The sequence below is a fragment of the Balaenoptera musculus genome, chromosome 2 (assembly GCF_009873245.2).
Source record: "Balaenoptera musculus isolate JJ_BM4_2016_0621 chromosome 2, mBalMus1.pri.v3, whole genome shotgun sequence".
NCBI classification, from domain to species: Eukaryota; Metazoa; Chordata; class Mammalia; order Artiodactyla; family Balaenopteridae; genus Balaenoptera; species Balaenoptera musculus.
In genome coordinates, this window is record NC_045786.1 from 82,409,077 (window position 1) to 82,421,218 (window position 12,142).

At 41.1% G+C, this 12,142-nt stretch overlaps 1 protein-coding gene across 6 annotated transcripts in view; it reads left to right on the forward strand.

Annotated features, from left to right (window-relative positions):
* Window positions 1-3,288: 3,288 nt before the first annotated feature.
* GABPB1 (GA binding protein transcription factor subunit beta 1) overlaps window positions 3,289-12,142 on the forward strand; it is a 69,472-nt gene continuing 60,618 nt past the window's right edge. The window contains exon 1 of one of the 6 annotated variants that reach the window (XM_036842380.1): window positions 3,289-4,101. The gene's annotated coding sequence lies outside the window, so the exon portion shown is untranslated. Of the gene's footprint in view, window positions 4,102-4,537; window positions 5,221-12,142 lie in introns of those variants that run through there. The other 5 variants (XM_036842377.1, XM_036842379.1, XM_036842378.1 and 2 more) reach the window with 5 other exon arrangements.

The window sequence follows — 12,142 nt, forward strand, 5'->3', positions numbered from 1 at the left end:
CATCAGAGTGTCTCTAGAGCAGTGCTTCAAAAATAATCTGTGGTGAAAGATCATAGATACTTTTATAAAATATAAAAATAAATCACTAGAGAAGGGAAATAAACAAAGAAAACAAAGGCATATACAACAATACAAGCCCCCAATTTTTATCAGAACCATAGACATATAATTAGTGTAACACTAATTGCTATAAAAGTTTCTAAATTCTTACTCTCGATTTCTGTAAATGCCTTGGACCAATAACAAAGGGTTTACAGATTGGCAGTGGCCCATGGCCCATACTTTTGGTAGCACTGCTCCAGTGCACTGACAAAAATCTGACTTCTGAATTTGAAGGGCTGAGGTAGGTCCTAGAATGTGGAGACTCTACTGAAGGGTTGCTCTTGGTCCTGAGTCATCAGCTGGTCACCTACTGGACTTTTTCTAGCCTTAAGCACAACGTTGTGTCACTCCTTAGCTTAAAAACTACCCACTGTTCCCTCTGTCTCTAGGGTAAGATCCCAATCCTTTAACATGGCATCAAAGGCCTTCCAGGCTGGTTCCACACAACTTTTTTGGTCTGATTTTCCACTATTCTTTATTCTAGTAGACCTGCACTGTCCAATATAATAGCAACTAGCCTCAAGTGGCCATGGAGCAGTTGAAATGTGGCTAATTTAGGAAGTAAAATTTTAATCTTAACTTTAATTTAAAATAAAAAATCTTATACATAATTCAATTACTGCAAAACTTTTGAAATATGTTTGGAATGATTCGAGTATGTGAATCTACATTTTCAATTGTAAATTTTATGAAATCAATTATTGAGATATGCTATAAATGTAAAAAACACACCAGATTTCGAACACTTACTTAGTAATGAGAAAAAGAATGCAAAATATTTAAAAATATTTAATACTTTTTAATATTGATCACATATGAAATGATACTATTTGGATATATCGGGTCAAACAAGATTACTTTTAATTTCTTTTTGTTTTCTTTCACTTTTTTAATGTGGCTACTGTAAAATTACATATGTGGCTTGTGTTATATTTATATTGGACAGTGTTGGCCTAGACAATCATGCCCCAAACCTGGAATCACTCTTGATTTTTCCCTTTCCGTTTGATTCATTAGCAATATAGGTCGGGTCTAATCACAAAATATATCCTCAATGCATCCACTTTATCTCTACTGTTACTATCCATGTTACTCCATACCTTAAAACCCTTCAGTGGCTTCTAGAGCTCTGAAACTTACCAAGGCTGCAGACTTCATCTTCTACCATTCCTTTCTTTGCTCTCTAGACTTCAGCCACATTGCCCTTCTTGCTTTCTCACCAAGTATTTTGCCTTACTATTCCCTTTGGTCTTGAATACTGCCCTCAACTTATTCCCATTCAGGTCTTAGCTCAAAGAATACCTTCTCAGAAAGGCCACTTTTTTTTGTGGCTGTGCCACACGGCTTGCCAGATTTCAGTTCCCCAACCAGGGACTGAACCTGGGTCACAGCAGTGAAAGCCCAGAATCCTAACCACTAGGCCACCAGGAAACTCCCAGAGAGGCCATTTCTGAACAATCTTCAAAATTATGTCTGCTCTCTCTTCCCAGAGAAATGCTTCAACCAAATACCCTTTTATTCTTTTCATAAAGGATATTATGTGATATTACCTTTCCTCTTCTTTTATAAAACTTGTTTATAGTCTGTTCCCTCCACAGAAACAGGAGCAGGAACCTTGTTGGTCTTGTTCCTGCTTAATCTGTTCTAATGTGTAGAACAGTGCCAGTAACAGTTGCTCTCGAGACAACTTACACGAAAGAATACCTAAGTGCCTACTAGACATATCTGCTTGGTTGGCTCGTAAGCACTTCAAATTCTACCCAGTCAAAACAGAACCACCTTCCTCTCGTAACATGTATTCCTCTTCCTTTCTAATCTCAGTGAAGACATCCTCCTAACTGCTCCCTCAACACACTTGGGAGTCATCTTTGACATCTTTTCAGTCATTCCCTATCCAGTCAACCAAATCACCAAGCTCTCAACAACATCTTTGGTCATACTCTTCACTCCTGTTTGCCACTATCTCAGTCCAAATCATTACTCTCTCATAGATTGCTGTTTTCTCCAAACTGTTTTCTTTGCCTCTGACTTTTGCGTAACAGTGATCTGTCTAAAATACAAATCCAATCTGACTGCTTCTACTTAAAATCTTTTAATGCCGTCGTCTTAGCTCTCAAAAGCTAATTTCTGCAAATGGCATTCAAGGTCTTTATGACTAGACCTCTTCAGACACATCTCTAGGCATTCCTGAAAAAGCATTATCTTCTTTGCCCAACAATTTCTCCAGAGTTCTCCTCTTAACCTTTGCATTTGTTGCTTCACCTGTCTGGAAGGTTCTTCCCCAACTCCCTTATTAAAGCTAATTGCTTCTCCAGTCCCATTCCATGCCTCCCTGACAGGTAAGTAAGGGATTCCTCCTATATAAAATTTCACAGCATTCAGCAGTTTACCCTCATTATACTGCTGATGATGCCTATTTACTTGTTTGCATTCTACAGCATAAGATTAATGAGGGCAAGGATTCTATAACAACCATTAGCTGAATGTTTACTCAGATAAACTCAATGTTAAAGAGAAGCATGGGACTATCGAAAGAAGTACTGAAAATATTAAATTGAAAGAAAAATAGAATACGGCTCCTATGCCATTCACTTTGTTTCTATTTTAGGCACAACGCTTTAATAAGCTACACAAAGACTTTACAAATCTCTACATCAATAACACAAAAGGGTAAGTGGAGAAAGATTGTTTATCTGAGGCCACCCAAAATCAGTAGACAACAGGTATTTCATTTGTTTGTAAACTCTTCTAGATTAAAATCTTGGCGCTCTCTCACATATTCCCAATTCCTAGATGTAGGAAGCCAAATATTGTAAGGTTAGAAGGTTGGAAAAGTCATTCCCAGACTCATCTGTTAAAAACATTACCAGTGTAGTGGGTATTTTAGCAAAATCATCACAAGTAATTTAAACTCGTAAGACTCTTACTTTGTAAATCACCATCCACAAATAAAATTTTGCTGCTTTCTTAATAAAATACAACACAACAAAAAGCTTGACATTCCAGCCACGGAAAAACAAGACTTCTACCTCTGAGGTTACAGTAATCCAAGGGAATTCGGCGAGCAGTTACGAAAGGTCTATTAAGTATAACCATCAACAGAATGCTTAAAAAAAAAAAAAAAGGCGGGGGGGTGACTACAGGAATATGTACGTTTTCGTCACGAACTTTACTTGTTCAGTTTAGGTGCAGTGGAGAAATAACATCCGTAGTTCCTCCCCTTGTACCTCAACAGCGACTCCTGTCCCAGTCAGCCTAGTGGAATCTAGGGCCGCTTCAAGTTAAATCCTAGCTTTCTCACTGCCCTTCCGTCTCCCAGGACTCTGCTAGATGGCTCAGCTTAATCTGGAAGGGGTCAGGATTCCCCGTCTCTCAGCTTTCACGCCGAAGACATAACGTTAGCACACGCACTTCAGCCTCCCACGCCTAGCCCCGCAGAAAGTGGCGGGAAGGCTAGGTGGCCGGCCTGCGGCCCCGCCGCGCACATGGCCGGCCGCAGCTCCTACCCCCGTGCCGCGCAGGCGCCGGGCGAGCCGGGACTTGCGGTCGCCGACAGCGGATCATTCCGCCGCTTTCTTTGTGTGGCTCAAGTTCTAGAAATGGCATATTTTCCTCCCCTTTGTTAAAAAGAAAAATCAGGCCGTCTCGCCCCCTTCCTCCCGCCGCAGTGGGATCGGGGAGTGGGTGGGAGAGGGATCTGCTGACCAGGGCAGGGGCGGAAAGGCTCAGACGAGGAGCTGACGAGGGCCGGGTCCGGGAGGGATGCTGGGAGCTTTGACTCACTCGCACACCATGTGTCCCTCCGCGCGCAGCACGGGGGACTTTTCGGTGGGGATTTTGGGCGCCGACCAGACGCGGCATTTTCGGAAAATAGCGCCCTGTGCAGCTGAAGCGCTTTGTGTTTAGCTGGGCCGCGTCAGCCCGGCCGGGTACGAGGCGCCTCGGGTCCCCGAACCACCTCCTGCTGCTCCCCGGTCGCCGCTCCCGAAGCTTTTCCAGGTCAGTGCGGGTCTGTGTAGGGCCCTGTTACCACCGGATGTGGAAGTTGATCTCTTCGCTGGTAAAAAATAATTCCACTTCCCCCGGAACCCAGATCATCCCCGCGATTTCCTGTTTATTGCATTAAGGCGCCGGGTTTCCGGGGCTCTTGGCCCCGCTTATTCCGCGGGGGTCGGCGGGGTCGGTCTGGGCCCCCGCTCCGCCCGTGCCGCCGGCGCGCTTTGTCGGCTCGCACCCCGCTTCTGGGAGGGGCGGGCAGACATGGTGGCGGCCGCCGCCCCCTCCTCGGCCCCGGCGAGCTGCGGCCTCCCCGCGGCTCATAGCTCGGCCGGTCCCGAGCGGCCGCCCCGGGGCGGGATGGGGTCGGGCCGGGGCTGCGGGGGCTCTGTTGGAGGCGGGCGAGGGAGCGAGGGAGGGAGGGAGGCAGGCAGGCGCGGCACGGCCTTGGCGCCCGCCGCCCCGGGAGCCGCCGCTCTCTTTGTTTGGGCGGCTTGACCGCACCGCCGGGCTCACCGGAGCGGGGAAGGGACGGCGGGGGCGGCCGGCTTCGGGTGAGCTGCGCTGCTGGGCCCGCGGGGCCGGGTGGCGGGAGCGGCCGGTCCGGACAGGGTTAACGGGAGCGCCCGGCCGGTCCTGCGCTGGGCCGCCCCGGCGACTGCCTCGGCCTTGGGGACTCGAGTCCCGGAGGGGACGAAGCCAGCCGCTCAGGATGCTGGGCACTTCTGTTCTTGGGACTTAGCCGCCGGGATCTGCGGGTGCAGGGCCTCGGGGGCGAAGTTGAGAATTTTGCCAGGTCATTTCTGCCTGGGCACAGTTAATCAGTGTGTATTTAGTGTGTTTCGTTGAAACTCTCCTGCCGTGTTGAACCAGCGTGCCTAGCCTCAGGGGTGCATCGTGAAAACTGAAACCAAAGGAACGATATAGGCCTGCTTTGTGTGTGTTTTCCCAGTTGAAGCCTGTTTCCAGTACACAGACTGTTGCTTTAAACCTGATTGGACTGTGGCGAACAGACATCTGTTCAAAGGAGGGGCAGAGACCACAGTACTTCTGAAGGGGGCTTGGTAGTATGGAAATATTTTAAGTGCTCTTTCTGGACACTGATTTGCTGTCTCGATTCAGGCAAGTTACTTTCTGAAGTACAGTTTTTATCTCGAAAATGGTTTGATGTAGTGAGTAAGTGATCCTTGTACAGTAGTCTGCCATCCCAGAATTAAAGAAGCACCATAGTTTATTATGCAGAAGTTCGTGGTCAGAAGTTCTTTTTGCAGATAGTTTATCTCACACATAGACCCAGCCAGCTTACTTTAAATTTCTTCTCACTGACCTGTAACCATCGACCTTGACACTTCCACTTTCAGGCTCAGATTTTGAATTTAAGGAAACTAAAGACGGCTTTATCTTTTTTCTTAACTTTTCTCTCTTCTGAAGTATTTATTTTTCCAAAAATAACAAAAGAAAAATCCATTGCATGTTCACATCAGTGACCTTTTAGGCAAGAGTGACATTGTTTTGCATTTCTGCAAGTCTTTAATGTCAGGTTTAACAGAAGATAGCTAGATCCTTAAACCTACTTCTGCATTCAATCTGATGTGGTGTCACACCATGTAACCACTGGAAAACACTGTATACTCATGCCTTTTTTTAAAAACTAAAAAATGTGTCGTTTCTATTCTGCTCTCACCATACAAGTCAAATCAGGATGTTATTATACAAGACACACATAAAAAATATGGATAAGAAGGTTGATTCCTGTGCTTTTTTCTTGGACTCCAACTTTTTTTCAGTTTGGGATTTAGAACATTTGAAAAAATTTTAAGTGATTAAACTTAATTTTTAATTCCACAACTTATTTTTAATGATGGACACAAGTAAACCATGAATTCCGTGTTAGATTTGCTTGTGAAAACTTGTTTGTAAATGGAATTTTTGAAGATAGGACACTTTCAAAGCAATATAAGAGTGCCAGATTTAAAAGGAATCCTGCAGTGAAACCTTTGGTGAAACAGTGCTTTTGTATTGTAATGTGTATACGAACTTAGAGTTAATTCTCTGTAACTTAGAGTTCGAATTGTCTGTCTCTTTGAATCAATCTGGGTTTTCTAGGTTGGGGGACAATTAAATTGTAAATGTGTGAAAATTTAAGACCATACTTACTTTGGTTTAATGGTTTTGAAATGAAGCTAAATTCACTTCTAGTTTTGTGAACTTTAGTCTGATTCTGTCAGTCTGTAGTTCTGTTCCATCAACAGGAAGCATCTGGTCATTCTTCATGTAATTGTTAGAAAATGCCAGGTATATTTTTGATGTTTGCTATTCAAATGAAAATAAATAGATTGGATCTTGGTTTGTTCCCCCTACCCTCAACTCTTAAGATATATTTATAATGGGCCTCATTGTCCATAGAATGGACATTTTTTTTTGGCCCTTGAGCACCTCAAGTTAGAAATAGTAACAGGTAAAGCAAACAAGTCGTTAGGGATTCAGAAGTCATTGCAAGAAATTTTGACTCATGAATTAATTTTGAGGGTGCAGTGCCCTTTTGCAAGTAGCTTGAGTGTGGATGGGCTCCATCTCTTCTCTGCAATTGCTAAAAAACAAACTGAAACAAAACCTTAGAGTTCAGGGCAACTTAGTTTTCTAATGAGTCATTTCTTTGGTCCCAGAGCTTTCCAACTAGTAATCATATGTTTCTACAGCACTAATGTGTCTACCTTGGGACAACGATAATTAGTATTATATTTAACTTCTTCTGAAGATGTTTGTTCCATCATGCTCTCTAGAAGGTCAATTTATTAGTATTAGTATTAGGGCCTATGTGTTACCTCATAATGTTGACAACAGTGTTCTGCACAGAGAAGATGCTTTGGTGCAGTCAGCTGTCAGTTCAGTCGTTGGTGGGCTAGTGCACTTTTATTTGGGCTGAGTATGTCCATAATGTAAGTGTAGAGGCTTAAGCATGAAGTGATTTCTCCACTGAAGGTAAATCCACATGCAGGGCCATTGATCCATTTAGAAATAGAAATCTAAAACTCTTAGCCCGAGTTCTCTTACCTTTTAATGGGAATGAGTATAAAGTTTGGTAGTTAGGGCCCAAGATGCTAATGCACAAATAGAGAGTGTGGAAAAGACTTGATCATTTTAACTGTACATTTAATAAGAATCAACACTTATAATTTTTTTAAAAGTAAATGTCATTTTGAAGTAGGTAGAACAGCATATAGAAAGAGCAAGGTGTTAGCCCCACTTTACTTTGTACTGGTTGTGTTATACCTGGGGTATTATGTCAGATTTTCAGGTAGCATACGATATATCATATTAGTAAGTGGGACCTTGCATCAGTTCTCAAACTTTGTATCAGAATCACCTGGAGAGCTAATTAAAAAAAACCATGGAGGCCCAAGCTTCAGTAAGATAGGAACAGGGCCACTCTGTTTTTCTCACATTCCTTAGGTCATAGACAATCAGGTTTAAAAACCACTGAACTATAGAGCGTAGCCAGAGAATTCTGATCGTGGGGGAAATGAAAAGGAGGAAAAGTTGAAAAACTGTGATGTTTGGCCCAAAAAAGAGAAGCTCATCTAAGAAATGATAGCAGTATTTAAATATTTGGAGGTCTGTCACACAGAAAAATCAGGTTTGATTTGACCAGAAAGAAGTAGGATCAAGGGGTAGAAGTTAGAAGGAGGCAGATTTCAGCATTCTTCCAAGAAAAATTTCCTCAAAACAGTAAAAATATAATGGGTTGTTTTGGGTGGCAGGCTGTCCCCTCCCACTGACAGTGTTAAAGTTAGGGATTGGAGGGTAGAGGAAATGATGTGCTGAATGAGGATTTGGGCCAGGTTTTGTTAATTTCCCTACAAACAGATTTTATGAAATCCGTCTAGGTTTGCAGGTACAAAAGTGCAAGAGCAAAAGCTAATTGAAACAAGCTGGTTCGCTTAACTGCATCATAGTTTTCATTTTCTTGGATAAAGAGAAATGAGTATTAAGTGAGAGAGCTATTTGATGAAGGTTTTAAACCCAGCTGTAATTTGGCAGATTCAAAGCCTGAAAAATAGGCCTACCTTCTGATGTGGAAATTCCTATTTAAATGAATTTATTTTGGTGTAGTAAAGATATGCCAATAAATTGGTAGCTGTTTACATACCAATTGCAGCATTGTTGACAATAAAAACTTTATATTGACACATTTGACCCTCCTCCCCACATTAATCATGTAGTAGGTTATACTATCCCCATTTTTCAGAAGAGAGAACTGAGGCATAGAGAAATTAGGTAGCTTGCCCAGGGTAGCAGAGTTAGTAATGTAAAGCATGGACTTGATTCCAGACAGTTTGACCCCCAGAGCCGGTGACTGTATGCTGTGGAATTATAAACAACTTAAATATTTCACAGTGATTGTTAGGATACATCCCTACAGTGGGGTACTGCCTAGCCATTAAAATGATGGTTAGAAGAATAAAAACATGAAATTATGTCTTGGTATATGTTAAGTGAAAAAAGTAAATTTTAAAACATGATTTTATTTTGATTAAATAACAAATACATTGACATCTGGAAGGAAATGTGCCAAATTGTTAAGTGGTTATTTTTGAGTGTAATTTTATAGGTGATTATTTTCTTTTTACTTATACAAATTTTCTAACATCTACAATGAATATGTATTATTGTGTATTGCTTGTGATTAAAAAGATATTAAGGTGTTATATTTCAATAAAAAATTAAAAATATTAGCATAAGCTGAGGAGTTTGGATTTTATACTGTGCAGTTTATGCAAGTTGACTAAGGAATTGCACATAAATGAGAATTTGTAAGTGCATGAAGTGTTCTGTATTTAATGAACACATGAAGTGTTTGATTCTTTACCATTCTAAAAGTAATATGTTAATTGAATAGAGAAAAATATCACTGACTCCTACCACCCTACTATAATCAGTTCTATATTTTGTTATGTTTTCTTCACCGTATGTGTAATATTTTAAATGTTGTATTCATCCCAGCTTAGTCACTCTCTGGCTCTGTGACTTGCTTAATCTCTCTGTGCCTCACTTTCCTCCTTTGTAAAATTTGAATAATTATGATACCTGCTTCATGGTGCTTGGAAGGATTAAATGAGTTACTGCATATAAAGTGATCAGAGCAGTGTCTGACACATGGTTAATAGCTCAGTAAATGTTAGCAATTATTGTAGGATCATAGTCAACTAAAACCCTTGTGGTCTAATAGGTTTTGGAATTAAGAATTTTTTGGATATAGCTAAGGTAGTGTTATGTAACCTTTCAACAGTCCAGTGCACTAGCCCTCTTCAAACAAGTTACTATTTCTGCAGCAAAATGTATGAATGTTTACACTAAATGGGGTAAATAAAGACTATAAATAGCTTCATGTCAGTTTAGGTAAGGTTTTACTGCCAAATGCATTATTTTGGGTTTCAGAGCTTTTTTTGGTTTTGGAATCGCAGTTAAGGAACCTGTGGAATTTACTCAATTTTGAGTACTATTTTATTTTAATATTAAAACATTTTTAATATTAAAGCATGTCTAGGAGGTCTAAGATCGAGGTGCCAGCATCATTGGGCTCTGGTGAGAACCCTCTTCTGGATTGCAGACTTCTCTGTTGTATCCTCACGTGGTAGAAGGGGCAAAGGGACCTCTCTCAGGTCTCTTTTTATGAGGACATTAATCTCATTCGTGATCTGCCCTCAAGACTTAATCACCTTCCAAAGGCCTCACTTCCAATACCATCACTTTGGGCATTAGGAGTTCAACATAAAATTGAGGGGTGGGGAGACACAAATATTCAGACCATAGCATACAGTATGGTGTATAAGTGAATGATCTAAAAAGTTTCTTACATCCTAACTGGCTCGTGTGAACTCTTTGATCTTTGCGATTACTCCACCTATGTTCCTTTATCTATTTTTTTTCATAGGGACCCTCAATTTCTCTCCCTTAGCTTATTCCTGTATGCATTATATATAGCCTGAACTTGCATCAGTCACTTTTTCATATTTTACTGGGCTCCTGTTGTCAAATCTTCCTACCCATCTATTTCCTCTGTTTTTCCTCATAGGTCACAGTGTATTTGTGGAGGAAGGTGGGTAATTATGAAAATTTTTGGCCACTATAAATTTATGCTGGACAGATCCAATGGACCCTTGCTACTTGGCAATCATTTTATTAATCTAATATTTTGCTTTTGTCTCATATATCTTTCTCTCTTTCAGAAGGTGCCATTGACTTCTACTTAATTGAAAAAGAAAATAGAATACAAGCTTGCATTTTGTTTTGTTTTGTTTTCACCATGACAAATCTCTATTCTTTCACCTTATTTTGTAAACTGAATGGAAGAGGAATCTTGTTTTTCTAGGAATCTTGCTGCCATACTTAACTTTTCCTGTGATCACTTTGATGGTTATCTCCAGGGGTTTTTCCTCCCTACCTTCAAGTATATACAGACTTCCATATTTCGGGAGAAAAAAATAAACTTTGATTAACTATTGCTACTGTTCTTTCTAGGTATCTTCCTCATTTCTCTTTTTTATTTCAAAAATTTTAAGACCTTAGTTAAAATTGCTGCCCTCAGCTCTTGCTGCCCTCAGCCCTTTTACTACTTCTTCCCTAACTTACTGCAATTTTGTAATGACATTACATGTGAATGTGACGTATTCAGACTGTTGCTTCAAGGGACATCCTTTTTTCCAATGGTATTGGCTTCCTCCTGATTTTATTCAGTCAGTGTATATGTGTTACTGTTGACTTCCACCCAGGCTTCTTAACTTTCTTTCCTTGCCTTTCACGTTAGTGTGCATCCTGATTTTCTGGCTACTACGTTTATGTTTTTTTTGTGGTGGTTGTTTCATGATCCTCTTAACCACTGTCGTTATTTTTCTCAGTACTTGGCCCTCTGCTCACCTCTCTTTGTCTCTTCTCCATGGATGTTTTATATGTTGATGGCTCATCAATGTGTACTCTCCAGGTTTGTTATCTCCAGTGGTTTACCGAATACTTCCATTGAGAGGCTCAAGGAATTTCCTTCACTTTTTGATTTATTATTACCCAACTTCCACTTACTCTGTTTTTCTTCGTTTTATCATCATCATGCTTAAATCTTTTTTTTTGTTTAATTAATTTATTTTATTCATTTATTTTTGGCAGCGTTGGGTCTTCGTTGCTGCGCGTGGGCTTTCTCTAGTTGCAGCAAGCAGGGGCTACTCTTTGTTGCGGTGCACGGGCTTCTCATTGCAGTGGCTTCTCTTGTTGCGGAGCACGGGCTCTAGGCGCATGGGCTTCAGTAGTTGTGATGAGCAGCCTTAGTTGCTCTGCGGCATGTGGGATCTTCCTGGACCAGGGATCGAACCCGTGTCCCCTGCATTGGCAGACGGATTTTTAACCACTGCGCCACCAGGGAAGTCCCCATGCTTAAATCTTAAAGTTGTCTGTGATACATGTTTCTCCTTTATTTTGTATATCCATCAGTCAGCATGATTCTTTAGATTACTCTTTACTGGATCTCTGTTTTTGGGATTCTGCATTGCCTGTTATTTGCCCTTTCTAACTTTAGTCACCTTCCTCCAATCCATCCTTCATATGACTGCCAGAATAATTTTCCTAAAAATTTTTTTGAACCCATTGCTGCTAAACCTAAGCAGTCTGAAGAGAGAACATGTACTGTTGACCTTTGCACTCTCCATTGTGCCAAGCAAAGTGAATTGAACTTGTGCTGAATAAATGTTTGAATGGATCACCGTTTGCTCAAAACATAGAACGACTCCCAGTTGTCTGCAGGATAAAGTCCAAACTCTACTTTCTGGCTTTCAAATCTTTTCATATTACAGTCTGCTTCTTCAACCTTATTCTTTACTCCTTAACATTATCAAGGTAGTATTTCCTCTCTGTATTACACCATGCTTAGGCATAACTCTATGTGTTCTTCCTTTTCCTTTTCCTTGCCTGTCAAAACCTATTCAGCTTAACAGTGCTCTGTGCCAGGCACTGTTCTAATCTCTGGTGTTACAGTAATGAACAACACAGAAGACAA